At 38.1% G+C, this 26,950-nt stretch overlaps 1 protein-coding gene across 7 annotated transcripts in view; it reads right to left on the bottom strand.

Moving 5' to 3' along the window:
- Window positions 1–26,950, bottom strand: part of CDH18 (cadherin 18) — a 1,273,978-nt gene that overhangs the window by 584,239 nt on the left and 662,789 nt on the right. For 3 of the 7 annotated variants that reach the window (XM_070774817.1, XM_070774818.1, XM_070774819.1), the window contains exon 1: window positions 13,843–14,022. The exons of 2 other annotated variants lie outside the window; for them this stretch is intronic. The gene's annotated coding sequence lies outside the window, so the exon portion shown is untranslated. Of the gene's footprint in view, window positions 1–13,842; window positions 14,024–26,950 lie in introns of those variants that run through there. 2 more of the 7 variants (XM_070774813.1, XM_070774816.1) reach the window with 1 other exon arrangement.

Raw genomic sequence — 26,950 nt, 5'->3', positions numbered from 1 at the left:
TTTCTGCATACACCTGAAATCCTCCTTACATTGGTCTGGAAATGGAGTGAGATGCTTTCTCAGAGAAACCAGCTATTCCTAACTGTGACATATCTCCATAGTCACACATGAGCCTTCTTTGAAGTCAGTGAGAGCATTTCATCTAAAAGGGTGACTCATGCTTCAGCAATTTCAAACCAGGGATATTCATGTACTATGGATTCTTGCCATTTTATAATTCTTCCCTTTTATTACCAAGAAAGTACTAAATGGCTCAAAGTAATTTTTTCTTAATGCAACTTGCACAAATCCTGTTTTAAAAAAATGGTTTTAAGTTTTATGTATTCTATAAATCAAGGGAAAATGGTCTTGAGATATCACAGACAAGGCAAAAGGTAAAATATCACAGTTATGTAATTACAGGAAGAATAATTAAGAAAAAATAACTCATTTTTTATAATAATATATATATATATATATATATATATATATATACACATACATACGTATAGGATTGGCCAGAAAGTTCATTTGGGTTTTTTCACTTGGGTTTTCTTTCAAATGAATGTTTTTGCCAACCTAATATTATTCTATTATTCTGCATATAAACATTTATATAATTTCTACATTCTAAAATATGTTGTTCCATCAATTTATAGTACATTGTGAACACAGTAGTCCTGCAATAGTCATGACCTTTAAACTACCTTGAATAACCAGCTCAGGTGATAACTGTTGTGAAATGAAATAGAGATGCTGCTTCCTGGGCTCGAGTCCTAAAATTCTAACCAAGTAAAACCTAACTCTCAGCATTTAGGCTGTGCTTTTTTTTTTTTTTTTTCCAGTTGACACTGCCATCAGAAACATTTCAGGAAAGGAGTGTAGACTAAGTCTATAGTACTGGAGAATTTCAAAAAATGCTATAGTATTCAGATATATTCTTTAATGGTCACATAAGGTGACCTGGCGGAGAAGGCAATGGCACCCCACTCCAGTACTCTTGCCTGGAAAATCCCATAGATGGAGCAGCCTGGAAGGCTGAAGTTCATGGGGTCCCTGAGGGTCGGACATGACTGAGCGACTTCACTTTCACTTTTCACTTTCATGCATTGGAGAAGGAAATGGCAACCCACTCCAGTGGTCTTGCCTGGAGAATCCCAGGGATGGGGCAGCCTGGTGGGCTGCTGTCTATGGGTCACACAGAGTTGGACACGACTGAAGTGACTTAGCAGCAGCAGCAGCAGCAGCAAGATGACCTGGAGAAAGAGGTGAATGAGAACTGTAGGGGACCTGAGGAGTGAATGGTAGAGTCAGGCATTGCAGAGGGAAGAAGTAGGGTGTTTGAAGTGAAGTGTTAGTTGCTCAATCATGTCCGACTGTTTGTCACCCCATGGACTGTAACCCACCAGGCTCCTCTGTCCATGGGATTCTCCAGGCAAGAATACTGGAGTGGGTTGCCATTTCCTTCTCCAGGGGATCTTCCTGACACAGGGACTGAACCCAGGTCTCCTGCATTGGAGGCAGGTTCCTTACTATTTGAGCCACCTGTGAATCCCTAGTAGAATGTTTAGAAATACAATAATATTTAATAGTTGAAAATAGGAAAACAGAAGAAGGAGCTTCTGTGGTCTGAATTGTGTGCTCCAAAAACTCTTATGTTGAAGCCCAAACCCTTAACAAAAAAGTATTTAGAAATGGGGCCCTTGGAAGGTAATTCTGTTTAAATGAGCTCATGAGAGTGAGGACTTCATGATGGGAGTAGTGACCTTGTAAGAAGAGACACCAGAGAGCTCACATGCTAGCTTGTACCTGCTCTATTCCTTTCTCTCCCTCCCTCCTTCCCTAGAAAAGTGAGGACACATCAAGAAAGTGGCAATCTGTAAGTCAGGAAGAGTAAACCAAGCATTCAGCAAGGAATTGAATGGGCTAACACCCTGATTTTGGACTCCCTAGCCTCTAAAACTGAAAGAAACAAATTTCTATTGCTTAAGACACACAGTCCATGAATTTTGTTATGACTGCCTGAGTTAATTAATATAGGAACAAATACAAATTAGAAGGAACAAGACTGAAGATTGACAAGAGATGCAATGGGGCAGGAAATAAGAAGCAGAGCTGAAACAAACACTAAAGACAAGGGAGAATCAGATTGTTGGATTGATTTGTAGAGATTGTAATGATCTAAGGGTTAGTCGCTCAGCCACGTCTGACTGTTTGTGACCACATGGACTGCAACCCGCCAGGCTCCTCTGTCCACAGGGATTCTCCAGGCAAAAATACTGGCGTGGGTTGCCATTTCCTCCACTAGTGGATCTTCCCAGCCCAGGGATCATACCTGGGTCTCCTGCTTTTCAGGTAGATTCTTTACCTTTTAGCCACTGGGGAAGCCCCTTTAATGATCTACTATCAAGTAAAAAGGTATTTTACATATGTCAATGTGTATGTCTTATGGGTGTATAGAGGAAGTATAGATGCATAGAGAATTATAATTTTTTGATACATCAGCTGAGTAGAGATTGAAGAAAGCAACATGGTAGTCATAAATCTTGGTCACTTCATTGGTTATGCGGAGTACCCACCACTTAAGGAACTAAAAGAATGAATATAATGAATCAGAGAAACAAAAGACACAAAAGGAAATGTCACCTGATTATGTGACAGGGCTAGACATGTAACTCAGAGTAGCTCCTTCCTCTGGGTGCCTTTGGGAGCAGATCAGGGAACTGGGATCCAAAATTTGGAAGCTCAGAAGGACAATTTTTATTCCATGCCTCCAACATCACCAACTGCCCAGATTAGGGGAGGCTTGGCGTGCAATATGGGGCTTCCTTCCTGGCTCGGTTGGTAAAGAATCTGGCTGCAATACAGGAGACCCTGGTTCAATTCCTAGGTGGGGAATATATGCTGGAGAAGAGATAAGCTACCCACTCCAGTATTCTTGGGCTTCCCTGATGGCTCAACTGGTAAAGAATCCACCTGCAATGTGGGAGTTAAGGTTCTCCCCCTGCCCTGGTGTGGCTCCTGAGCCCCGTCATACTGCTGCTATTAGAACCACATGTTAAAGAGGGCTTCTGTAAACTGATGTGAGCAAATGATATCCATGGACATTTTAAAGACTGAAATAAGATTGTAATCCACCAAATATTATCAGGTGATTTGCTTTACTTCATTTATTTTCTATATATTTGAAATTTGTTCAACAGTATTCAATGAACATTTACATAAATGTTATGCTTTAAACATGAGAAAGAGCCATTCAAATTGGGAAGATACTTTTTCCCTATATAACAGTTCTGAAAAGGGTAAGCAACATCCACTTACTTAAAAAGTAGATCAGAAGACCACAGGTTTCTTTTTTTTTTTCATTTTAAATCCATCCTTGTTAATTGTACCATGTTGTATCTTTTACCTTCTAAGCTATAGATTGTTCTACCTTAATTAACTTTGCCTTTTTTAAATTGCTAAACAGTTTAGTAAATATTTCCCATACTGCAAAAGTAAAAATGGGAGACGGTCATTTATCTTGCTGTAGAGTCTACATTTTACTCTATTTGTACATTTTTGTACAAAAAACATATAGTTTTTGCACTGGGTGCTAGGTAATACTTTTAAAACCATATCTGGACACAGGAATGCAAAGTCCAGTAATCTCATATTAACAGAAGCACAACATACTTACTGGGGACAAGAAAGTATATACTTAGTTGGATACATTATTTTCTTGCAAGAGGGTTCAGGATAGGGAACACATGTATACCTGTGGCGGATTCATTTCGATATTTGGCAAAACTAATACAATATTTTAAAGTTTAAAAATAAAATAAAATTTAAAAAATAAATAAATAAAGAATTTTCACTCTTAAATTTTGTTTTAAGAAACATACTTCACGTTCAATTTCATGATCATTTAATTAGTTTAATATTGAACAGTATACTAATCTCAAATTAATAGTTATCAATATTACATATTCAGTAATATTATATATCTTTATTCTCTAAAAAATTTGCATGATGGGTCATTTACAAAAGGCGCAACTTAATATCCCTTCTAAGGTTAGCTGTATTAATTTCCTACTGGTTCTATAACAAATTAGCACCAACTTATTGGCTTCTAACAAGAAAGTTACTATCTTACAGTTCTATAGGTCAGAAGTCTGATAAAGGTCGGGTCAGGAGTCTGAAATGAGCCACAACCAAGCTAAAACTAAGGTTTCAATGTGGCTGCATTCCTCTCCAGAGGCTGTAAAGGAGAATCCTTGTGTTTTCCAGTCTCTAGACAATTCCCAAATCACTCTGTACTTGGTCTTCCTTCTCCTTGTTCCAACGAGCAATATCAGATTGATTCCTTTTCACATGTTGTCATTCTGACCTCCTGTCTGCCTACTTCTTTCTCTTTCACATTCTTTTAGGATGACATTGGGCCTACCTGATCATGATAAACCAAGATTATCTCCTTATTTTAGCACAGTTTAATTTAATTGTCCATCCTAATTTCATCTGTACGCCTCACCCTCCTTTGACATGTCATAACATACACACAGATTCCAGGAATTAGGACCTTCACTTTTTGGGGACCACTGTTCTATCATCACATTAGCCTTCAGTGTAGTCACGTACAGCCCTTACACATCATTTAAACTGTTTCATGCATTGTTGCAACTTCTCTTATAAAACTGTTGCAGAAGTTATTGTTGTTCAGTCACCAAGTCCTGTCTGGCTCTTTGTGACCCCACGACTGCAGCACCCCAGACTTCCCTGTCCCTTACCACCTTCCAGAGATTGCTCAAGTCCATGTCCACTGAATCTGTGATGCCATCCAACCATCTCATCTTCTGTCATCCTCTTCTCCTACTGCCTTCAGTCTTTCCCAGCATCAGGGTCTTTTCCAATCAATCAGCTGTTTGCATTAGGTGGCCAGAGTATTGGACCTTCAGCTTCAGCATCAGCTCTTCCAAAGAGTATTCAGGGTTTCAGAAGCTACCTCACTTAATTTAGCTGAGATCATAAACATTCTAAGTGGAACTTGGTTGATAAAGTGCTAGTTAATCTAAACAAATGATCAGTTTGATTAAGAAACAGAATGTGATCCTAAAGTTATGAAGTTGTGTTTGTGTGTGTTTGTTGGAATAGCTATGTGAAAGAATGCTTTAATTGGCGTCATCATCATTGATATAATCACTAATATAGTCATCTTGCATTTTTGCTTAAAGATCAGTTTCACAACATTATAGTCACCTCATACCTGCAGCTGAAACCAAAGATTTATACCTTAGCTCTTAATATATTTCTCCCACACTTCAAAAGCTGGACATATATTACTAGTAAGATGGCAAAGTAAAAACACAGTTTCTTAATTGGAATATCAGCCACAGGAAACCCTTCATATCTATTCTTTTGTATCTCAATTTAGAATAATTTGAGTTTTCAAGAAGTAACATTTCTAGTTATCATTAGGTGAGATACATTTTATGTTGCAAATTTATCAGGTCCTGAAAGAACGCAACTCTAATATCAAAATTAAGTAAAGTGAAAGTTGCTCAGTTATGTCCGACTCTTTGCGACCCCATGGATGACACAGTCCATGGAATTCCCCAGGCCAGAATACTGGAGTAAGTAGGTGTTCCCTTCTCCAGGGGAACTTCCCAACCCAGGGATTAACCTAGGTCTCCCACATTGCAGGCGGACTCTTTACCAGCTAAGCCACAGGGAAGCCCAAAATTAAGTAATGAAATATTTTCTAATGAAAATATTAGAAGGACTATATTGATGAATAAAATCCACAGATAATTAAACCAATAAATTTGTGTCAATATTTGCTTTTGTGACACCAAGAAACTTTCTCCAGTTGTTTCTAACATCAGGTTCACATTGAACCTAAAATGACGCCTATAAATAGATAACTGAAAAAAGTAAACTGCTATAATTAATAAGGACTTTCAAAGAAAAACATTTTGTTTTCATTAAGGAAATGAATTCTTTATTTCTAAAATAAAACTATCCAAATGAAAAAGTTAGATTTGTGCCTATATGTGCCTGGAAGTTTATATTTCAATAATTTAAAATGTTTTCCAAAACAGTCTCTTCCTTGAAGTACATCTTCTGGATTTCAAGACCCTTTACACATGGGACTCTCTTCCTTCATCTCCAGCTACTGGTCCTCAAATACTTGTGCTGGGTTTTCTTCATTTCTCCAACCTATCGGTGTGGGGCTGCTCCACCTCCTGGTCTGTGTTTTTCATCTTTTCATCCACCTTTAGTCTCTCCACTTTAAACGCTGTCAGTGTACTCACAACTCTTGGTTTCCTACCTGAGGAGATAGATCTTCTCTGAACTCCACACCAGTGTATTCAACTGACTCCAGGACATATCCACTTGTGCATTTCAACCTAAAAATGTATAAAACTCAGCTCTTCCTATCTGCTGTCTGTCCTCCTTCCTCCACACAAATCTGTTCCGCCCATTCTTTTCCTTCTTAAGAGACAACTCCAGCCTCCTTATAGCTCAGGATATAGCAAATCAAATTTATCCTCACTGTCCACCTCCACATCTTATATAATATCAAGTCCCATCAGTTTCAATTTCAAGGTAAATCTGGAATCCAACCTCTCCTCTCCTCTTGACCTCTACTGTTACCACTCTGCTGCAAGTCATCATCTTCTCTCTTCCAATGACTGAAATAGCCCCACAACTGCCCTACTTCTATCGTGCTCCCCTGTAGCCTGACTCCAATACAGCAGCATGTCTTCCTGAAATGCAGCTGATGAGTAACCTTAATCCCACCCTCACTTTTAATCCTTATTTGCCAAACAATGTAATAAACTCATCAGATCATGTTACTTTTCTGATCAGGGATATTTAATGCCAGCCAAATCTCCCAGGAAAAACCTGAGGAACTTATACCAACCCATATGATTTATGTAGAAATTCTGGTTTCCCATCTCTCTGACCAGTATCTCCTCCTCTGCTCCATTTCTGTGACTTCGCTTCTGTTATGCTGGCCTTCTTGCTATTCTGTCAATGGGTCAGGCAGGTTCCTGTCCCAGGACTTCTGTTTTTTGCTTCTCACCCTCTCTGGAATATTGTTTGTTCATATCCATATGAGAGTTGGACCATAAAAAAAGCTGAGGCCCAAAAAATTGATGCTTTCAGAATTGTACTACTGGAGAAGACTCTTGAGAGTCCCTTATCAAACCAGTCAATCCTAAAGGAAGTCAACCCTGAATTGGAAGGACTGAGGCTGAAGCTGAAGCTCCAATCCTTTGACCACCTGATGCAAAGAGCTGACTCACTGGAAAAGATCCTGATGCTGGGAAAGATTGAGGGCAGGAATTGAAGGGGGTGACAGAAGATGAGATGGTTGGATGGCATCACTGACTCAATGAACACAAGTTTGAGCAAACTGTGGGAGACAGTGAAGGACAGGGAAGCCTGGTGTGCTGCAGTCCTTGGGGTCGCAAAGAGTCAGACATGACGTAGTGACTAAACAACGATTACTTCTTCCAAGGCTTTATTCAAAGTCACCTTCTCAGTAAGGAAGGGATTCTTAGCCATTACAGCTAAAATATCAAACAACCACTCACTCATCTCTTCAAAAATTTCATTCCTCATTCCACTTCCCTCTTTCCCCTTAACAATAATCATGTTCCAGAAGTAATATAAAATATAAGTTCCCTTGTTTACCATCTCTCTTCTCAAATAGAATATAATCTCCACAAATAAATTTAATATAGTAAAAATGGAATTGAATTTGAGCTGTTTTTTTTTTGCTTTAAAGATATGATAAACCTTTAAAATACAGTATTCCAGTCATCAGAATTGAAAATCCCTATTAAACAGACATTCAGAAATGGTTTAATTTTCAATCAGTACCACAAAGCTTTCTCAACTATGGTTAAGTTAAATTGTTTCACTCAGCCAATAAAAACAGATTCTACAAAAAAAAACAACACAACTGCATGTAACCAAAATAGCTTTTGTTTATATTTCCATGGTTTGTTCAAATTATATTGTGCATTGCAGCTGGAAGGCACTAATTACATATAATTTTTAAAATATAGATAATATAAACAATACAGAAAAGTCCAAGGGATATACATTACTGTCTTAATACAGCATCCAACTAAATGGATTTTTTTGAAATCCCTTTAAAAATCAGGATGCACATAAAATTTTGTATCTAGTTTAATATTACGTGGGTTTCCATAAACAAATCATTATTTAGATGTATTCACATTCTTAAATTACTTTTAACCTCTTGACGGATTTTTTCATTTGGGGATAGTTTGGTTCATTTGGTTCATTTGCTTCCAGAAGGTGCATGCAAGAGAATCTGCATTTTCCTTTTACTGTCAAAGGATTGCAAATTGTTTTCAAGACCGTTGTATAATCTTCACTTACACTAGGAATAACTATAAATAAGAATTTTTATCATGTGCTTGCCAGCCCTGGGTTCAAAAATTTTTGTAATATGATGATTCAATAGGTTAAAATGGCATCCTGTCTTCTTTTAAATCCCATGGATAACTGTGAGTTTAATCTTCATGTACTAATTTGTTTCCACCGTGTCTGACTCTTTGTGACCCTATGGACCATAACCTGCTAGGCTCCTCTGTCCATGGGATTTTCAGGCATGAATACTTAAGTGGGTTGCCATTTCCTGCTCTAGAGGATCTTTCTGACCAAGGAATTGAATCTGCATCTCTTCCATCTCCTACATTTATCACTAGTACCATCTAGATATTTTTATTTAAAATACTGTTGGCATCAGGTAGACTGAAATAATTAGATCAAGTGAAATTTCCAGTCACCTGGGATTGTACATAATCACATACAAGTCATATATTAATCCTAAAGGCCAAAATATGACAATAAATATCTATCTGAAGATACTTATGATCAGCTATACATAAAATGAATGGGAATCACAGTTGAATTCCTCTTTTCAGGGGAGGCATTTGCAAAGCCAAATTCATTTTAATAGCAATTCATCTATCATATTCCATGCAGTACAAATAAAATATTAAATAATACAGTCCTGGGGAGCTCAGATAAGTGAAATATTTTCTTTTTCAAACATTTCAGTGAAGTACTTTTAGGGATCAAGTTTTGTTCATTTTATTCTCAGATTACAAACAAGTTTCTTAAATTGATGTAGTCTAGCAGTGTAGAAGTTTATATATCAGAATATTTTCTGATATCTATAGAAGTGACACCTGGGCGTGTGACAGTACAAAAGGCCAAATGTTCCTCTTCTATTAATTCCTGCTCCAACATTTCCCCGCTGTCCACTTAATTCCCCTGAAATCTGTTCTTAGAAGATGTACTGAACATAAAAGTCAAAAACTCACTAACAGCAGGATAGCAATACCAAGTTATTTAATTTGTGTTGGCTCTCTCTTTATTCTTCTCTTAAAAATAGTTATTAACTCATTGCTGAAATGAATGATACTGCATCTATGCCATAATATGCAATAGTTACAATGAATAAAAATCAATATGGCAGGAATATCAACCAGTCTGAAATTCTCCCAACCTAATGAGACAAGAAAGCTGTCCACCCATGTGTATGCCTAACATTGAACTAGATTTAAACATGAGGTCTGTACACAATGGTACTCTTGTTAAATACTTATGAATTCTCTATATACTCACATGCAAGAGACAGGCTATAAAATTAGTTGGGTATTATATAAACTGTGTTTATTGTATCTAAACATATATTTTTGTACATATGCTTATACGAGTGTCTGCATCTCTATACAACTACCCTCAACTTTAAATCTGTATTAATTTCTTAATTACATATAGACATTATGTTAATCTATTCATTTAAAAATCACTTAAAATATATTTCAAACTGGTAATAACAGTATCATTGAAGAGTGGATTTCAAGGTGTATTCTATGTTTTTATATTTCTGTATTTTTAAACAAATTATAAATGTGGATTATTTAGGGAAGCCAGAAGTGCTTGTCCAACTCTTTGAAAACCCATGGTCTGTAGCCCACCAGGGTTCTTTGTCCATGGAATTCTCCAGGCAAGATTACTAGAGTAGGTTGCCATTCCTTTCTCCAGGAGTTCTTCCCCACCCATGGAACAAACCCAGTCTCCTGCACTGTAAGCAGATTCTTTACCATGTGAGCCACCAGGGAAGCCCTATATGTAAGAGAGGAAATTGAGGTTTATCCATAATATAAGTCACATATTTCAAAATGGAGATGTTCTATTTCATCCATGAAAAAAAAATTCTAAGAGCTAATACCACCATTTTGTACAGATGATTTTAACTACTCTGGAATAGCTGGAAGATTTAGTGTGCTGAGTCAGTGCTCAACAAATAACATCACAGAAGAAATTGAAAGGATGATAATTTACCAACATTGATGCACACCTTCATAAATTACAACCCATTTTGATACTTTGTATTATTTAGTTTCCATGCCTATTCATATCCCCTTTTGCAGATGAGGAAAAATGGCCTCTATGCAGGGGACATGTGACATGAGTAATCCATGCCAGGATCTAATCTTTGCCATGTCTTCAGATCATCATGCCTGGTACTTCTTTCCATCATGTTAAATGTATACCACCACCAGTGAAGAACTATGTTCTTCAAACCAAAATGCTTTCCTTTTACTTCCAGATCTTTGAGCATTATAAACTAACTCGAAGCACATGGACTTCCTAGGGTAAAAACCCCCTCCTGACAGCCCAGCATACAGGTATTCAAAATACTCATCTAAAAGAAGCGAATTTTAATGAAATGTGTCTTTAAACTCAATATCTACTTCCTTTTCTCAGCTTTTATTTCTTCCTATTCCCACAAATGTTAGCATATGACAGAGAATACAACCTAGATACTCAGTTCACAGAGGGTTCAGGATGGGGAACACATGTATACCTGTGGTGGATTCATTTTGATATTTGTCAAAACTAATACAATTATGTAAAGTTTAAAAATAAAATAAAATAAAAAAATAAAAAAAATAAAAAAAAAAAAAAAAAGAAGAGTAAAAAAAAAAAAAAAAAAAAAGAAAATAGATAATAATACTGATAAGCTCTTCCACAGTTTTCTGTTAGGGACCCAACAAAACACCTACAAGCTGAAATCTGTTCAGAGCAAGAGAAGGATCATTGTAGAACACATAAACTGAACTATACATGGACAATTCCAATGCAAGAGGAGTGCAGTTTTGCCCCCTACTCCAGGGCAACTTCTTGAGATATTTTTGGTTGCCACAGTTTGGGGGTGCTGCTACTGGCAAACAATCTGGGGGTGCTGCTACTGGCATCTAGTGGCTAGAAAACAGAGATACTACTAGGCATTCTACAATACACAAGAAAACTCTTCCATGTTAAAATTGCATAGGCTCAAATATCAATAGCACCAGGGTTAAGAAGCTCTCATAGACATGTGTAATACAACTACAAGAAAGGCACATAATTAAGCAAACCAAGGAGTCAAAAGTCCTCTACTTATTTTTTTTTTAAGAGAAAGGACACTTTACACATGCTCTATCTTAAATCTCTCAATTTCTTTCTCTCACTTTTTACTCAACTACACTGCATCAGATACATGCACTTGAGATTAGTAAATTTTTCCAGGTCAGTAAGTTCAATGTGCTCTCCTAGTTCTGCTGAAGTGTACATGCATGTTTAGATTCTAAAGGACAGTTATATCAGGTTGCAAAATAGGTATACTGCAGTCTTCTAATCATCAAGTCAAATACAGGACAAGTGGGGCACACAAACTTGTGAACACGTGGCTTATATTTTACAGACCATAAAATGAACAAAAGCATAAGAATGATGTTTGTAAAAGCCAAATGAACAGTATTTTATATTTACTATATATAACACCCGTCACATAAAGAATTTATAAACTTGAACCAAGTGATTCATTCATTCTCATGCTTCCAATTTATCCATCCAAACAAATAGCACATCAGAAGGAATAATAATTTTCAATATGTTTTATGTATAGATTTTGATCAAGCACTGGTGGCTATCAATCATGCTTACAGTTGTTGTAGCTAATTACTTTTAACATTCCCTGAATAGAGTTTCCTGTTAGCTACTTTTACTCTACAATTATATTCCCTTTGCTACTGGGTTATCTTTAAGTGGGCATTTTTGTTGCATCTAAAATAACAAATCCTCATTTTTCTACCTCCCATCATTGTCAACATAGAAAATCAAACTTGGCCATTGGTATCATTTTATGTTTTCCTCCCCTTTAAGTTAGCTACCTCTGTGAAAAAGCATCATCACTATGTTTTATGGCATATTCCTCTAACAAGGTCCATTAAATGAATGCCTTATTAACTGAAGAAATGGGTTGAGCTGTACTAGGTTAATTTATCTTCAGGAAGTCTGAAATTTAACCTATAACAGAAGGCTTGAAAGAAACCAGTGATGATTGGTTCCTGAAACAGAGCATTAGACTATAGAACTAATTCTCTTCCAACATCACATCCTGCCTCTCTCCTCTCAACAAGGTACATACAAGATCTAGTCTGGACCTCTAACTCTTGATTCAGAATTATGTATTTTCTCTGATAAGTCCACTGAAACAGAGGCAGATAATTACTGCATAAGGAAAGCCCCCTGCTTTGAAAAATCTGTGGGTGATCCCAGAGTGGAAAATAAAGGTTCCAAAACACAGTCAGAGCCTGTAGGATTTTTTTTTTTTTTTTGGCTGCATAATAAAATCTTTCTGTGATCTGTCTCTCTCAGCTCGAAGCAGTGATGCCATCACCTGAGCAAACCAAAAACCAGAATAATTTTAGCTAAGATTTTCACTTTAGTATTTCTACATTTTTAGCAGGCAAATAGCAAGGAGATGTACTCTTGATTAATCTGAAGTTCTTTAAATACAGCAGGCATGGATATAAGGAAATACTTTAATAATTAGCCAATACAATTTTATCTTTCACCTGTTACATGACTGATTTTCCTAGTCCCACATCTGCACGCACCACACACACACACTCACATGCAAACGTGCATAGGGCATAATTTTACCTGCTTTTTAAGACATGAACGTTAACACGAAATAATTGTTATTTCCAAACTCAAACAAGTCAGGCTCAGGAAGTTAAGAAATGAATCAGAGTTAACAAACAAAAGGGCATGTACTAAATAAAGTGTTTTGCTGAGCACAGGAGCCTACCTAATTCCTTTTCATGCATCATTTATAGTGCCCTTTAAAAGAAAAAAGTTTCATCTTAAGCTTTAATAAACATTTATGGAAGCATTTCATGGGGTGGTGGGGGGGGGGGGGGCGGGACGCGAGGGGGGAAAATAAAAGAGAGAAAAGAGAAAATGAGCTTTGCCCTGCTGCAGCTTCAGTGTAGATACTGTGTAATTTTAGAGGATACTGGAAAGGCAATAATTAAGAAGCACTATGGAAATTTCAATTTCAACGTCCCTGTTTCCGTTCTGACAACGCTTTCCCTCACTTTTACAGACAGACATAAATGACAGCTTATTCTAATATCATCACGATTCAAATGAGCCCTGCGAAGTATCCTTCCAACTTCTTCAGGGGCAAGACAGATAACAGCACATCATCCACAGATAAACATAAACACAGACCCAGCTGGGTTATCACGCTCACATCCCATAGATATGCTTTATAGCAACGCTCCTGGTTAAGGGGCAAAAAAAAAAAAAAAATGTTTTTTTCAAATGTATACTAGCGCTAAGGCTCAGGAAGCATCATCTCCAACTTTCCCATTCGCGGCAGATCCTGTGAAAGCAACCCGGAGAGGAAGATTTCACCAAATATTGTATGGACTCAGCCCCACTGCACAAAAATCTTAATGCCACTCCATGGTAAAGTGTCATTCACGGAAGCCTTACCTTGGCTGACTTTGCCCTAAGTGGTGGAAAGGAACTTAATTTACGAGCATCATAGAGGGGACTTTGCCGGTGCTCGCGCTCGCTGCGCTGGTCCTCGGAGAGCCCGGGCTGGCTCCGCGCTCCTGCGAGCCAGGCTCCGCGGCTCCGCGGCTGCAGCTTCCGAGCGCGCCTCTGATTGGCTGGCACAGCCTGTCCGCCTGATGCTCGGCTTCCCAGTCTCTCCTCCTTCCTCTCCTCCCAGGCTCTCGCGACCGCTGCTTTTCCCTCTGCCTCTTTTTTTATTTTTTTCCCTCCCATCGTGCATACTTTGGGGGCTGCAGAAATTCCACAGCCCCCAAAGTATGCAGATCGGACACCCTTCAGCCCCCTCGTAGCAAGGTCGTGCGGAAAGCAGCGCATTCATGAAATAGTTAATATATATATATATATATATATTTAAAAAAAATATCCTGGACCGGCGGCATCAGCTTCAGTTCCACTGCTCTTGAAAAATGACGGCCAGGACTCCGTGACAGTTTAGACCCTCAGTTCTCCGCGGGGGAGGGGAAGTGCGGGACCAGAAGGGGTTTGACTGTCAGATGGAGTGGGAGTAGACATTGGGAGGGAACGAGAGGAAAAGCGGGCAGGGCAGGCACGGACGTGGCAGGCTGGTAATAAATTCTCCTATTTCCGTGCAAAGTCGTCACAGCTTGCTAAACATTCAACTGCTGGCTCATTCATCGGTGATCCCTAGTCCGGTGGTAGCCGTGAAATTGAGCTTGAGTGATGCCCTTTAACGCCTTACCCCAAACTACCCAAGGCGTGGAGGGTTTATATGAGTGAGAGCTTTCCCTTGGAGGTCAGCAGTATATTTGTGAAGACGTATAGGAACCACAATCCCTTTCCTACTCTCCTTGCTTGTACCAGGAAACACACACACACACACACACACACACACACAACTTCTCACCTCCCATTACTCCAGAATAAATGTAAATGATTTGTAATGTACATAGCTTTTGATAACAAGGATTTCAGGCCTGATGGGAAATTATTTCAGCCCTTTCTTCCAACACAAAGTCACCCACACTCACTCATTAAGAACATCAAGCAGCCCCATTTAAAGCCGTGTAGTAAATAAGTGTAGGAGTTTATCTAAATGGAGGGATCATTTGGCAGATTCATTCATTCAGAATTACACAAGACCCTCAGTCATTCCAGCCACAAAGAGAACAGCATTACTTGCTCTGGTTAGCTGATACTATAAATGCTCCCAAGCCAGATATGTGTTAGAGGGAACAGGCCCTCTACAGGCCTGAAAACGTGGATTCAAATTCTGTCTCAGACTGTTAGGTATGTCAGAATCTGTCTAAGCTGTTTCAATTCTCTGAGACTACAGCACTTTCTCTTTAAAATCTGGAGAAAAATGCTCACTTTAGAGGATCTCTGCAAAGATTAAATAAAATCTGTGCAATTTTATTTTATTATTTATTTATTACATTTTGGCACCCCTATGCAGCATGTGGGATCTTAGTTCCCAGACCAGGAATGGAACCTGAGCCCCCTGCAGTGGAGACACAGAGTCCAAACCATTGGACCACTAGGGAAGTCAGAAAATGTGTGCAATTTGAAGAGAGGATGTTTTGAATCAACTAGTGTTATATTTGACTACCTTTATTTGGCTTGACTGATGTGGAATGTGGAGGGATTTAATTTGTTTTGGGGCTTGGGTACAATTAAACAAACCAACAGAAACCATGAAAGCAGCACTTGGATTGGATTATCTCTAATTGTGAAAAAATTGCACATTTAAGTGCATTGTTGAGCCTAAGGAAGATGTTAGGAGTCAATTAGAATTTGAAAAACTCCAAAAATCTAAACTCTCAGGGAAAAGTTGTAGGGAAACAATAGCATCAGAAATAATGAGCCAAAGTTGTATTATGTTTTATATATTCTCTCTCATGCAGTTTCTGATTTAAATTAGATTTCCCTGGCATAGACATAAAATTGTATTCATTTGTGGTTATTGAAAAGGATCCACTTCAAATCTTCCTGTGTTGATGAAGGCCTGGGAGGACAAAGAAAGGAATAGTTATGAAAGATAAAGAGGATAGAAAGATGAACTTTTGGTCTGTGTGGGGTCATGTAGTTTAATTTAAAAATTCCATGTGACATTCTCTAGGGAAGCCTAACTCTTTTATTTGGCTGCATCTGTGCTTGGTCATATCCAACTCTTTACAACCCCATGGACTGTAGCTCGCCAGGCTCCTCTGTCCATGTGATTTTTCAGACAAGAATACTGGAGCAGGTTGCAATTTCTTCCTCCAGGAGATCTTCCTGACCCAGAGATTGAACCTGTATTTCCTGAAGCTTCTGCATTGAAGATTTTTTATCATTGAGCCATCTGGGAAGCCTTTAGCTACCTTCAGTTGAATACAATAGAATGTTTATCAGTTTGCTACAAAAGCTTTTCCTAAGACACCAGCACTGAGCATCCTAGGGACACACTTGAAACTGATGTGTTTTTGTTAGCCTTCCTTGGTGGTTTTCCCTGGATAAGATCATAAGGAGCACAATGAGTAAGCAGTCATAATGGAAGCCAACAGGTACTTGGTCCTGAATGGGAAAACATGGAGAAGGATCTGTGAGCTTCACCAAAAAATACAAAATATTTCCAGGAAAAGAACCCATTCCCTGAGGGAGGATTTATATCCATGAGACAGCACTCAGATTAAAGGCTTCAGTCAGACTCTCCACAAACCCAATGATGAAACGTACAAGGGATTGAAATGGCTTCTGAAGTTTGCTATTCTGAATTCGCACTGACTTTCTCTAGCCCTAGAAAAGCCAGCCCATCAGCCACTTAGTGCTTCTCTTTTGTTTTCAGGTTAAAAAGCAGAAAGTACATGAACTTGTGTGGAACATGCTGCTTGGGGAAAGCCAGGTGGTAGGCAGGTGCTTATTTCCTCCTTATGTCAAAGATAACTTCAAGAAATTGGACAATGCATCAGTCAGCAGAATTTATTACAGAGTTAATCTCTGAAACCGAAAGCATGGACGTTTCTGATCCCACGTCCCCACTTATGTTACCTTGGGAGAGTTATAAGAATCACTTTCACTAGTGACAGGGAAGCATCTAACATGAGATTGATGCTAGTCAGACTAGAGAACTCAAAAGATAAAATTGTAATGCTAAACTGTGGTGGTTCTCAGACAGTCAGACTCAGGAAACTGTCTCCTTAGATGCCATATCATGTTTAGTTTTACCCTGGAAATTCAGGAGGCTCTGCGAAGTTTTCAAACATAAATAAAGAAGGAATGTAAATGAAATGCATAAATATCCCTTGCTATAATTCAGTGCTTAGGACAATTAACTACACAAACATGGTGCTATGATTGAATTTTAATTGAAATGATTATTGAAATTACAATAATAACGAGAAAGTGATCAGATTTCTGTGTAAAGAAAAACAGCTGGTAAAACATGAAGCAATACAGGATTTCCTTTGCAGCTATTTATTTTATGTGCTTAGGTGACTAATAGTGCATTACCTATTTTTTTAAAGAATAAAGAAAATTTACATTGATAAAAAATAGTACCTCTACAAATATACTTTAAGATGACCTAATAAAGTTAACCTTTATTCATTCAGATTATAAATTGCAAAGCACTGGGGAAATACTGATGCAAAAAAATTAAAAAGAGATCAACAATATTTCAAAGTTAACTATATGTGTAATTAATTTTAAAAAAGTAGTGCCTTCCTTACTCAAAATAATATTTAAATTAATAAAAACACCTTTTTAAAGTTTTCTTCAGTGCATGTAACTATCAAAATAATGAACGTGATTTGATCCCATGCTGCTGCTGCTGCTAAGTCCCTTCAGTCCTGTCTGACTCTGTGCGACCCCATGATGGCAGCCCATCAGGCTTCCCCGTCCCTGGGATTCTCCAGGCAAGAACACTGGAGTGGGTTGCCATTTCCTTCTCCAATGCATGAGAGTGAAAAGTGAAAGTGAAGTCATTCAGTCATGTCTCACTCTTAGCGACCCCATGGACCACAGCCTACCAAGCTCCTCCGTCCATGGGATTTTCCAAGCAAGAGTACTGGAGTGGGGTGCCATTGCCTTCTCCAATTTGATCTCATGGGCAGTGTTAAAACCCTTATGAAGAAAAGTAACTACTTCAAGCTAGGGTCCACTAGTTAGTATATTTTCACTTATCTTTGAACCCAGTGTCCTTATTCTATCACTTATATAGCAACAAGTATCTATTTTATGGAACTCAGACATATATACTATAGAAACTAAGGTGTTTTACTTTTCCCTTTGTCAGTTTTTAACACTGATTTGATCTCATGGGCAGTGTTAAAAACTGATAAAGGGAACAGTAAAACACCTTAGTTTCTATAGTATGTACATCTGAGTTCCATAAAATAGATACTTGTTGCTATATAAGTGATAGAATAAGGACACTGGGTTCAAAGATAAGTGAAAATATACTAACTAGTGGACCCTAGCATGAAGTAGTTACTTTTTTTCATAAGGGTCACACAAAGAATATGCCAGGATTTTTTAAAATAGCTGAAATAATGTCAGTAAACTTGGACAATTTGGTAAAAATAAAATAGTGCAGTAAGACAAGAGATAAGAAAATATTTTCCCAACTCGCAAAAGCAGATTGAACATGGAGTCTCCAAATTTGAAATTACTGAACCAATGTGAAACCTGGCCAAGTTATAAGGTTACTTATTAAAGAGATGAATGGACTAGTAAGGCAAGAAAACAGTTAGGTCACCTGAGTCTGTATCACATTCACATAAAAGTCATTTCAAAATAACCTACTGCTTTCTATGACAGACATGTTAGGCAGGAACTCGGGGAAAGCCACATGACATGGTCTGTCTATATGTCATCATCTCTCACGATTTCATTAAAGCCCACATGGAGAATTTAGTTGTGGTCATGGTTCAGTTGCTATGTCATTTCTGACTCTTTGTGACCACATGGACTGCAGCACACTAGGCTTCCCTGTCCTTCACAATCTCCGGAGCTTGCTCAAACTCATGTCCATTGAGTTGGTGATGCCATTCAACCATCTCATCCTCTGTCGCCCTTTTTTCCCCTTGCCCTCAATCTTGCCCAGCATCAGGATCTTGTCCAATGAATCAGCTCTTCACATCAGGTAGACAAAGTATTGGAGCTTCAGCATCAGTCCTTCCAATGAATATTCAGACTGATTTCCTTTAGGATTGACTGGTTGGATCTCCTTGCTGTCCAAGGGGCTCTCAAGAATCTTCTCCAGCACAGTTCGAAAGTATTGATTCTTCAGTGTTCAGCCTTCTTTATGGTCCACTCTCACATCCATACATACTGGAAAAACCATAGTTTTGACTATATGGACCTCTGTCAGCAAAGCAATGTCTCCTCTTCAATATGCTGTCTAGCTTTGTCATAGATTTTCTTCCAAAGAGAAAGTGTCATTTAATTTCATAGCTTCAGTCACCATCCACAGTGTTTTTGGAGTCCAAGAAAATAAAATCTCTCACTGCTTCCATTTTTTCCCCATGTACATGAAGAATTTTAATACAATTATTTGGTGTAGCAGCAGGCTAGGCCTCATTCTCACACATTTAGAAATGTGTGAGAGGAAAGTATCTGGTAGTAAGCTCAGAACTCTACCTGTAAACAGGATAGTGGCTTTTATCAATGGTCTGAACACTGTCATCAGCCATAGAAATTTTATACCTGAAGCTAGTGCATTTGGATCAAGAATTGGTCTTGAAAAACTTAAATGCTATCTCAAATCTAACAAAGAAGAAATACAAATATGGATCCAGATGTAGGGGTCTCTTAAAAATATGGTCATGGAGACAATTCTTTGACTTGTGAGTAAGACTTAAGATATTTCTACTGGTGATAATTTCAGTAGAAATCAACTGCATGATATGGTCATCAAAAATGTAAACAGGTATCCTTAGAAAAAGCAAAGCCTCTATATGAGGGTGGTAAGGATCTTAACTGTAAAATATTGAGAATGTACCTGGAATTTTGCATTTTAAGAAAGCTTGGCTAACTGGAGTACTTTTAAGTTGTCCTTATTTTGTGAGCTGTATCATGATACATTGATTTAGTTGACAGAACCACTATATCTACTCTCTCTCTCCCTCAGCCCTAGGATAGCATTCATTTCTTTCTTTCCCTGCTTCCCTGGTGGCTCAGATAGTAAAAAATCTGCCTGCAATGTGGGAGACCCAGGTTCGATCCCTGGGTCAGGAAGACCTCCTGGAGAAGGAAATGACAACCCACTCCAGTATTCTTGTTTGGAGAATTCAATGAACTGAGGAGTCTGGCAGGCTACAGTTCATGGGGTCACAAAAAGTCAGACTCTACTGAGACAGTAACACTTTCACCTTGCCCCTACTTTATCCATCCTCTAGGGGTTGGAACAAAGGTCACCTTTTCTGCATAAGCACTTTGCTACAACAGGTGTGACAAGACTCTACATTTTTTGAGGGCATAAAATACGTTTCAAAGTTTGTCAATATTGCATTTAACAAATTGTGTTACAGTTAGAGGTAACATGGCATAGTTGTTAAGAACACAGGAAAGCGAAAGTGAAAGTCGCTCAGTAGAGTTCGACTCTTTGCGACCCCATGGACTATACAGTCCATGGAATTCTCCAGACCAGAATACTGGAGTGGTAGCCTTTCCCTTCTCCAAGGGATCTTCCCAACCCAGGGACTGAACCAAGGTCTTCTGCATTGCTGCTGCTGCTGCTGCTAAGTCGCTTCATTCGTCTCCGACTCTGTGCGACCCCATAGACGGGAGCCCACCAGGCTCCGCTGTCCCTGGGATTCTTCAGGCAGGAACACCGGAGTGGGTTGCCATTTCCTTCTCCAATGCATGAAAGTGAAAAGTGAAAGTGAAGTCGCTCAGCCGTGTCCGACTCTTTGAGACCACATGGACTGCAGCCTACCAGGCTCCTCCGCACATGGGGTTTTCCAGGCAAGAGTACTGGAGTGGGTTGCCATTGCCTTCTCTGCTCCTGCATTGCAGGCAGATTCTTTACCAGCTGACCCACTAGGGAAGCCCAAGAACACTAGAGTAGATAGCCTATCCCTTGTCCAGAGGATCTTCCTGACCCAGGAATTGAACCAGGGTCTCCTGCGTTGCAGATGGATTCTTTCCCAACTGAGCTACCATCTGGAACCAAACTTGGGAAGCTATACAGTTATATATGCTTAGTTTCTTCTTCAATAAAAATCCCATAATGTTACCTATCTTTTACGCTTCAGAAGATATATTATATACGTTATATAATGTAACATAAGATTTGCTGGTAGCTCAGTGGAAAACAACCTGCCTGCCAATGCAGGAAACATGGGTTCCATCCCTGAATCCAGAAGATCTTCTGGAAGAGGAAGTAACAACCCACTCTAGTATTCTTGTCTGAAAATCCCCAGAGACAGAGGAACCTGGTGGGCTACAGTCCATGGGGTCACAAAGATTTGGACACAACTCAGTGACTGAGCACACATGTACACATGTGTATAATGTTATATAACACTATATTTTATATATATATATATATATATATATATATATAATGTACTTAAAACTGGGCACATACTAACATATATAAACTTGCTTCCTTTATCACTATGTGTTTGCATATCTGTTTGCTAATCGAATGCTAGCTAGGAATGACCATCTGGTACATCGTATATGCAAATGCAGCTTGATGTAATTGAAGTAAGTCTATATTGGAGATAGGAGACCTAGGATTAAGCCAACTATCTACAACTCATAGTAAATATACAGTTGCTTAACTAGCTTGTTTTACTCTCTCAACATGCTACCTGACTTGTAATTTTGGAGACCACCCTTATTTACATGGAACTTTTGCAATTCTTAAAGAGTTTTACAAATTAAAAAAAAAAAAAAAGGTCTAGCACAGTCCCTGGCATATAAAAGGCTTTGAATAAAGGTTAGTTGAACCCCAGATATAAATGCTCAAATGTGTTCATTAAATACATTGTATTTGATTTCTATACTTAATTCTGTAGCAGAAAAAGGCAAATCACAAATAAGCTCTACCTAAGAATTTTTTCTTCAGATAAAATATAGCTTTCATGAAGAGTACTGGGGATGACGTTCACTCACTTGGTTCAACCTCCAATATGTATCTATATTTACCTCTCTCCTGTTATAGAATGGAAACTGACATTTCAGTGACCTGAATTATTGTATGATTCTTAACTATAAAGGAAATGTTATATTCCACACAGCATATACTGTTTACAATGCCAGAAAAGGGACACACACTTAAAAAACATTCTATAACCTCAATTTATAAAAACAAGAGTTATTTAAAGTTCAGTTAATTAGAACTTACCATTAACCAATCTCTGATCTTTTCAGAAGTGTATTTAATTTGCTAATGTACATTTGTGACCATCTCAGACATAACAGTGGTATATGCTCTTTTTTTTAATTCAAGTATAGTTGATTTATATCATGTTAGTTTCAGGGTCGGAGAAGGCAATGGCAAGCCACTCCAGTACTCTTGCCTAGAAAATCCCATGGATGGAGGAGCCTGGTAGGCTGCAGTCCATGGGGTCGCTACCAGTCGGACGCGACTGAGCGACTTCACTTTCACTTTTCACTTTCACACAATGGAGAAGGCAATGGCAACCCACTCCAGTGTTCTTGCCTGGAGAATCCCAGGGACGGCAGAGCCCGGTGGGCTGCCGTCTATGGGGTCACACAGAGTCAGACACGACTGAAGCGACTTAGCAGCAGTAGCAGCAGCAGTTTCAGGGGTTCAGTAAAGTAATTTAGTTCGGCTACCTCTTAAACTTACTATTATCAATGTTTTCCCTAAGAACACCTCATGAGACACTTCGAAAATTGAATCATATATCTTATCTTTTAAATTTTAATATTCCAGAATTTTCTAATTAAAAGGACTTATTAAATATTTTCAATACAATGCCAGTGTTATTTACAAAGCATAACCTTCTTTCGGTCATTGAAGATTGATGCTGTTTCCAAGTTTGCAATATTACAAATTATGCTTCTATGAATGCTTCTTTCCTTGGGTCTCTGACTAAGGCAACTGAATAGACATCTGCACGTAGAACTACTAAGCACATTTTGTGAATATTTCTTAAAACACATGATAATGTTATTGCTCCCAAGAACCATTAAGAAGAGTAAAAGATTAATTGGTTCCTCACTACTCTTGAGCAAGAATATCTCTTTTTCAATTTGCTTACTCAGTGGCTTAAATTATGTCATTGTTTTAATTTCTATTTGTGTGATTACTAGAATATTTATTGACTGCTTCTTTATATTCTTCTCATAACTTTCTGACCATATCTATTCTCCTAGTATGTTATTGCTAATTGAGAATATAATGGACTTAAGTTGTTTTAATGATTGGAAGACATTCAGAAAATTGAGTTCAATATGAGTTTCTATACTTCTCACATTTAGCCAAAAAAAGTCTGTGTGTACATACTTATGGACTTCTCAGATGAATCAGTGGTAAAGAATCCAGCTGCCAAAGTAGGAGACATGGATTCAATCCCTTGAACAAGGAAATGGCAACCCAAGCCAGTGTTCTTGCATGGAAAATCCCATGGACAGAGGAGTCTGGTGGGCTACAACTGTGTGGGGTTGCGAGAGCCAGATGTGACTTGGTGAGTAGACTACCACCATCATGTCTATGAACGTTAAGTGCTTGTGTGACTGGCCTGATACCATACAGAACACATTGCGTGGGGCTGCAAGAGTCAGACATGACTTAGTCAGTGAGCACACATGCATGTATGTGTTTATAAATTTATATATTTAAAACTTTGTGATTATATATAAATAAAATAGATGTATACATACACACATATGTATATTTTTGTTGCTGTTATTTAGTCCCTAAATTCATTCGACAGTTTGTGATCCCATAGGCTCTAGCCTGCTGGGCTCCTTTGTCCATGGGATTTTCAGGCAAGAATACTGGAGTGGTTTGTCATTTCCTTTTTGAAGAGATCTTCCTGACCCAGGGATCAAACCTATATCTCCTGCACTGGCAGGGGGATTCTTTATCACTGAGCCACCTGGGAAGGCCACGTATGCATATACACAAATGCAAATATATAAATGTTCATGTGTGCATGAAGAGATTCATTCAGAAAATACATACAGAGTATCATATAGCAAGTACTGATGTAAGTTCCACTGACAGATTATAAAGGAGTAAGGCAGATTTTCTGGCTTTAGGGGAAAAAAAAAAAGAAAGAAATCATTAAACTGCAATGCAACATCATAGATCCTATAAGCTATGTATGTATGGACAACATTTTTCACATATTAAGAAATTGGTAAATTATTTTCATAACCTCTTTGGAATGAGGTTAGAGAATAGAATTGATAACATGTACACACACACACACACACACACAGCTGTCCTAATAGAATCCTGATATTAGCTTTGATGTTTGTCCTCACATCATGACCAGCTGCACAATTTGAGGAAGGGTGAAGAATGAACATATTGGGATTTGTTAGAAAATATGGGGATTTGTTAAACATTAAGATTTTCAAGATGGCCATGACAACATTTAGCCAAACATGGGGCCAATCTGAATGTGGAAGCGTGTGGGATTATAGCACCTGTATGTTCATGAAGCAGCCTGCCTCATCACTACCATCAATCCAATAGATCAAGTTCAATTCATCTTACTTTATTAATAATTCACAAACCATTCACTGAACCCTATCTCAAGTTCTTCCTTCTGCCATATTCCACCATCATCCCTTGCCTACACTTTTGTTATTTACACAGAAGGATGATTGTCAGTCACCATGAGTTCTGAATTTCCATGCTAGATGATGGCTTTTGCAATTTAACTGTCAAAGTAGAGAGATCAAAGCAAGTGCTCACTGTTAGGAAGGAGCTGGTCTGGCAGGGACTCTTGCCCACACTTTCGAAGACTTAATAGATAACCAAAATATATTGGCTGAATATGAGGTGGTTGATTATACCTCTGCATGCTGACTTGCAAGATGATAAAGCTTTTGGACATTTATAGCTATAATCCATAAAGATATAGTGAATGTCTTTAATTTGGTAGAAGAATGGAAAAGAGAAAGGTACATGTAATTTATTTAGAGAAATAATTAACTATACCATAATGGAGCTCAGACGGTAAAGAATCTGCCTTCAATGCAGGACACCCAGGTTCAATCCTGGGGTGGGAAAATTCCTGGAGAAGGAAATGGCAACCCACTCCAGTATCTTGCATGGAGAATTCCATAGACAGAGAAGCCTGACAAGCTACAGTCTATGGGGTCCCAAAGAGTAGGACAGGACTGAGCAACTAACATTTTCACTTTCACTAATGGAGCTAGGAATGAATCAGAGTTTTCAAGCTTAGTCCTGAAGAAAAAATGATGCTGTTATTAGTACGAAGAAGAAAGAAAACAGTACCTGGGTAGCAAATTATATAGACTCAGATTGAAATGATGCTGATGTTGAGGTCTTAGCTAGACACCATGAAGAGTTATACAAGAGTCACTAGACATCATCAAACTGCAGTTTGGGAAATAGCTTTAAGCGAGAGATATAATTTTTGAATCTTCTTCAGACAATATTACTAATGATAAAAGTTGTTGCAGCCCCTAAAAGACAAGAGAAAAGTTTCTGCAGGACCAATGATAAATACATACTAGGTGGTGAGAGAAGTAGAGAGAAAAGGAGAAAGAAGGAAGGGATTGGAAAAGAGAGAAGAGAGAGATTGTATTTAAAAGGAGGCTGAAGAGATGATTAGAAAACACCAGTAAATCATAACGTGGTGATTTAAAAAATCACTCACAAATAAACAACTTATCCTTGCACCTAAAGGAACTAGAAAAAGAAGAGAAAGCAAAATCTCAAATTAGTACAAAGAAACAAATCACAAAGATCAAAACAGAATTAAACAAAATTTTATATTGATGATTGATGGACAACATTTCTCTCACAATGTACAGAAGCTGGCAATGTAAAAGTTGGAAACTCAAAGGTAATGTGGTCACTATGAAAAAAATGTCCAATTAAAAATAGACCAATATAACTCAGGAGAGATTTGCATAGTCCACAGCTTGCAAAACTGGATTTTTTTTTACTTTATTTTAATGTTTGAGAAGCTTGCTCTTCATTTGGAAATGTCTGATTAGTTATACTTTACCATTTCTTTGCTTATTCAGAGTTGTTTATAAAAGAATTTCCAAGTAGGATGCATGTATAATTAATCATAAAGTTAGAGAGTGTATTGAAAGCAATACATTGAAATGTGAATTCTATCATCTTCTCTTACCCTGAAGTGTAGGTATATATGTGTTTGACTGCACAATAGTAAAGGAGGCTGATATATAATAAAGTTTTTCTATACTGCTACTTTGAGAGAAAACTTAGATTATCACAGAAAGTCTGATTATGTTTATATGTTTATAATATTTATAGAGGCCATCAACTCCATAAAGAACAGAACAAGCTAGAAGGAGAAAAGCGTCTCTGAAGTATTGACTACAAAATGGTGTCCTAAATAAATTTCATGTAAGAGAAGTCTCTCAGTCATGTCCGACTCTTTGCATCTGCATGGACTATAGCCTTCCAGACTCCTCTGTCCATGGAATTTTCCTGGTGAGCGTACTGGAGTGGGTTGCCATTTCCTTCTCCAGAGCATCTTCCCAACCCAGGAATCGATTCCTGGTCTCCTGCACTGCAGACAGACTCTTTACCATCTAAGACACCATGGAAGCCTAATTTCGTATGGCCAGTGTTAATTCGGGACTCTAGGAAGACTGGTTAGATCAAAAGGGATTTCATTTTCCTGAATCTCAGTGTGCCTTATTATTCTTCTCAATTTCTACTGCAAATCAATGTTGTGTGATATGCTGAAACAATTTCTGTATAGGTCTCTTGTGCTGTGTAAGTCCAGTGTCTTGGTTACCATAGGTTGTGAGAATCACAGGACAGACTAAAGACAGCACTGAAAATCCAAGCTTTAAGTTCATTGCTTTACTCAGTGTTTGGCCCTTAAGGTAGCCACATCAAACTGTAAGTACTATTTTTATCAGAATA

This window comes from Bos indicus, chromosome 20 (assembly GCF_029378745.1).
Source record: "Bos indicus isolate NIAB-ARS_2022 breed Sahiwal x Tharparkar chromosome 20, NIAB-ARS_B.indTharparkar_mat_pri_1.0, whole genome shotgun sequence".
Classification (NCBI taxonomy): Eukaryota; Metazoa; Chordata; class Mammalia; order Artiodactyla; family Bovidae; genus Bos; species Bos indicus.
Note: the sequence above shows the minus strand (reverse complement) of the source record. Positions and strands in the feature narration are given on the sequence as shown.